Source organism: Montipora foliosa, chromosome 10 (assembly GCF_036669935.1).
Source record: "Montipora foliosa isolate CH-2021 chromosome 10, ASM3666993v2, whole genome shotgun sequence".
Lineage (NCBI taxonomy): Eukaryota > Metazoa > Cnidaria > Anthozoa > Scleractinia > Acroporidae > Montipora > Montipora foliosa.
Window position 1 is genome coordinate 1002590 of NC_090878.1, and position 5000 is coordinate 1007589.

The window sequence follows — 5000 nt, forward strand, 5'->3', positions numbered from 1 at the left end:
TTTGTTTTCCCAATACAGATCATGTGATAATACTCAGGAGGTTTGGTCCTTTGTTTTGTTCATTAAAATGAGGGCATTCGAGCATGAATATGCCTGCATGCACTCTTTTTAATGAACAAAACAAAGGACCAAGCCTCCTGAGTATTATCACATGATCTGTATTGGGAAAACAAAATGTACAAGCCGAAAAGGTCTATTCTCAAGTTTTACGGAGAACGTGAACAATAGGCGGCGAATTTGAATTTTCTGTCGTAGTTTCAACATCGCACCTCCTAATTCAGTTCCTGGAAAGTTGCGCTAGTTTGTAGAAGTTAGACAAACCGACATAATGACGAAAAAGATTAATAAACCAGAACTTGCAATGTTAAATGACGTTTTCGTTTACCGTTGCGTCGTAGATCTTAAGTTTCCCTAATATGCAACGAAAATGTCAGTCTAAAATATAACTTAGCGCTGTCGCAAGTATTTCGCGATTGTTCCGTCTTGTTTACCTTGTATAATACAGGCGAACTATCCTGTAACTAAATGGGTACAACGGTTTTAATTTAAAGTCACAACAGAAAATAACTGTTTCATTGTTATATGCTCACGTCGTCGTCAAAACCTAAAATATGTTGATTTCACGTTGTTGTTTTGTGGAGTACTGCAGAGAAATGCACGGAAATTCGTGTTGCACGTGCAGCACCGAGTATTTTTCCTTTTTTAACTTACAATATTCTTGCTTCGTGGCGTCCCCGTAGCCATCGTCTTTGCTTAAACTCCCTAGTTTCACCTGAGGTCCGGGAAGGTATCCAGGATCACGTGACATGGAAACAATGTGATCCGTCATTCTAAACTGTTCTTTCAAGTGTAACTGACAGCATCAATTCAATTCTTGCTGAAAAACTTCTATTCGGATATTGATTTTCGCTAATTAAGAGGAAATAGAAGATTCCTTTATGCTTTAGTAAGTATTCAGTCATCCCCGACAAAATGAAGCTCGATCATTCGAAGACTCTGCTCTGGTTTACACTTCCCCTGAATTTATTTCATCTTGGTCATAACAATGGCATGGGGAGTATTCTCTTTTGATGGGATCGAAAAAAAGTACTTTAATTAAAAGAGTGACATGTTTTGTCCCTCTCTCTTCACACGTGATGGCTACGAAACGATGATGCTGTTTACAATGACTGCAAAAATTCTCGCGCGCTCATTGGCTAATTTATATTGTCATTAAGTGGACATACACATAAATTTTTAATTTGAAACAAATTGATGTCAGTTTTTCATGCGTCTGTCCTGTTATTGATCACGAATTTCGTCATAACAATGTCAAAGTAGTCTGCGGCTATCGCCTCGTGGATCCACAGCTACTTTGACAATGTTATGACGCAATTCATGATCAATGGCCGTTTTCACACTAGAGACAGATAATCCGTCCAGACGGATAATCGGTCGGATACATTTCCCGTCTAGGTGTGAATTTGAGACGGATACACAGTTCAAATTTCCCTTGTCACTGATTCACATTAGACGGATAGAGCATACCTTTGAAGCTCAGGCGCGGTTACCAATTCATTACAATGGCGGCCATCGCTTACTTCATGTCAAGGAAAAGAAATCTCGAAAGCAACTTGTTCTTTTATCGAAAAGTTTCAAGAACTGCATCTCTTGACGCTCTTCAGAGCCGACCCTTCTGGATGTATGCATCAAGTAGCGTGCTGCTGGGGCAGTCCATAAGGAATCCAAAAGGAATGGACGAAGAAAGAAACCATCTTTGGTGGGAGAATGGTTACCACAGTTGGACCGATGATCAGTTTAAGAAAAGGCTGAGGGTAACGCGTGAGACATTCCAGTGTATCCTTGGTGCCATTTCCAATGATATAAGTAAAGTAACTACCAAATTTAAAGAGCCTACCCCTCCAGAATGTCAGCTAGGACTCACTGTGTATCGTCTCGCACACCGGTGCTCTTACAGTACTGTAGGTGACTTGTTTGGTGTGGCACCATCTACTGCTTGCACTATCTTTAATAGTGTAATCAACGTCTTAGTACAATCAATGTATGATGATTTGGTAACGCTTCCACAGAGCGACGAGGAATGGAAGAAAGAGTTAACTTCCTTCATAGAAGACTGGGAATTCCCATGTGTGGGGACGTGGGATGGCTTTCATGTCTACATCAATTGTCACCTGAAGAACTTCTTCAGTTTTAAAAGGCGTTACTCAGTGACAAACATGGGTTTGATTGCTTCAAATAAACGATTTCTTTGGGCAGGCGTTGGGGTCACCTCGCAGCTCTTACAAGGTCTCACCTGATTGGAGACCACCGTTGAGGTTTAACAAACGAACAAACAACAGAAACAATGGACCCTAGGCCTAAACAATGGACCCTAGGCCCAAAACAAAAGGGCTGCAACTATATCCTCGCCAAAGAAATTTAGAGCTTGTAGGAGCTGCGAGGCTACCCGGCGTTGGAGCGCCAGGGTCAATGCATGACTCGACACTCTTGCAGTCCACAGATATATTTAATGCCATTGAAACCGGTCACTGCATACCTCATCAAGTTTTGGAATTACCTGAATATGGACAAATACCTTTTACAACAGTAGGTGATGCTGCCTTTCCTTCACGTTCATGGTTAATTAAAGCATTTCCAGATTGTACTAAAGATGCAAAGGAAAAGAACTTTAACACGAAGTTGAGAGGTGCTAGGGTTGTCTCTGAGCATGCATATGGTATGCTCAAAGGCAGATGGCGAATTCTCAACAAAAAAACTGAATGTAGAAGATCTAACATCAAACCTATCATAATGTGTTGTATTGCCCTTCACAACTTCGACAAAACATTTGTGGTTGGTTTGTGGTCCTTGCAGGAGTAACTTTAAAAGCATTCCAATGGAATGACTAATCTGGTTTCTACTAAACAACATTACAGTAATATTTTAGAACAATAATAATCAACTTTCTTAATTATTGTAAGCCACTTCTATTAACAGATTATAAGTCTCATTTTCTAGTTGAAACCTTTATGCTATAAACTGAACAGTACGGCCTATCATGGAGGAGTTCATAATAACCAAACTATAACCTTCTGTTGCTGTTTAAGTTGACTGTCCCATACCATGGCATTTCCAAGTATTTCTTTGACATAAAATTACAAAACGTAGTTAATATTAAAAGGAACTCTTTGCCAAATGTGTACGTGAACAGGCATGCATGGTCTTATCTATCTTTCTACAACAGTACATGTATAATATTAAGATCCTTGTTTTAATCATAATATCAACCACTAGCTTGGAGAAAAAAATATCATAACAATGATATACATCAAGTGGCCTGTTCTAGATCAAAGTTAAATGTTAACACAACAACACATTCTTTGCATTTTGCTAGTTTCTTTGATTGAGTTTGTTTTCGGAAAAATCCGAGCCCCAGATGGGATTCGAACCCACGACCCTCCGTGATCAAGTACGGATGCTCTAACCACTGAGCTACTGGAGACCCTATGGTGAGCAAGGGTGAAATGTGGGTATTTGACTCGAGCTGCATCACGCAGCCACAGAGTCAAATATCGACTGACAGCATAGCTCATAACTACATCGCGCAGTCACATTGAGAGCATCGTTGAGCGATGCGGCCAACCAAACATCAAAGTGAGCGAATGTGAGAGAATGTTTAACACATATTAAGTTCATTTAATATGTGTTAAACATTCTCTCACATTCGCTGAGTTTGTTTTGTGAATAAAATATTTTTAATTAACTTTACAACGACAAAATGGTGTCCACATCATAGTTGTTCATAAAAAGGAATGCTTGCAGCTGATGTGGGGTCACTACCATATGTCATGTCATGCCAGGTATGCTGTTGCCGAGGTACATTTGGGTAAGTTTGCATTCCAGAGTCACTCAAGTGGGTGGATAAAGCCATAGAGGGAAGGCTTCGGCCTCCTCCAGATTGCATTAACAACTGGGCCATCTGCAATTCATGACTTCGGTTTGCTTCTGCCTGCTCTCTTTGGTAATTTAGGAATAGCTCGTCCCTTTTCCTCTCTGACCCGAGCATGGTGGCCATCCTACGATCACTGTTTTTTTTCTTGTTGAGACGAACATTGTTCAATACATTGAACCACCTGCCACATGGCTGCAGTTTGTGTTTTGGGTTGTTTTTTTTACTTTTTGAGGCCACTTTCACAACCGTTTTCTTTGCTAGCTTTTTCTGTGGTCTCCCTTCACCATTCTCCTCGATCTCCTCCTCATTTATATCTTAACGCCACTGTCAGTAACATCCGCATCAGCCAAGCTAACAGGAGATAAGGATACTTTTCGTCTAGCCATGTCACTGCTGTAGCTCACGACGCTCACCGAAGAACTTGACACTTTCGCACTCTTCACCTGTTGGGCTTTCATCTCCTGAATCTTCGTCTGAATCACGTAAGTCGCTTGCTTTACTGCTGACAGACAACATGTTATCGCAACTTTCGCTAAACAGTGGATCAAGAACGTTATACCAGGTTGGTACCTCTGTATCTTTTGCTCCTAGCCAACTTCCAGTTTTAATCTTCGTGTTAATCCTCTTCCATTCCTGCTTTAACCTCTTGTACTTCGCTCTAAGTTGGTCGACAGTAAACAAATAATTTTCATCCTCGACATATTTGCCTTCTTTCTCTAAGGCATCTTCGAAGTCTTCTAGTATCTTTCTAAAAACACTTTCGTTGGCACTCTTCTTCAAAGCAAGAGTTTCTAAGTACAAGAGCCCAAGGCTTGTCTCTGCCTTCCAAACAGGATAATACAGTTGCAAAAATGAACGTTTGGTCTTCGTTCCAAGTGTTCTTCTTTAGCTTTTTCGCTTTGCTTCGAGGTTTATCATTCGATTCCTTCTGGCGTTTGGCTTGGACAGCTTTGGGCGCCATGTTTTATTTCCCAAAGTACAGTGCGTTCTTTCTAGTTCCAGACTTTTCCGGTACAAAAATGAGACAAGTTCATCCGTCTGATGTGAATTCAAGACGAATTATCCGTCT

General features: G+C 40.6%; 1 protein-coding gene across 1 annotated transcript in view; it reads left to right on the forward strand.

The window, feature by feature from the left end:
* LOC137973904 (TNF receptor-associated factor 6-A-like) overlaps positions 1–5000 on the forward strand; it is a 33367-nt gene that overhangs the window by 1207 nt on the left and 27160 nt on the right. The window lies entirely within an intron of this gene.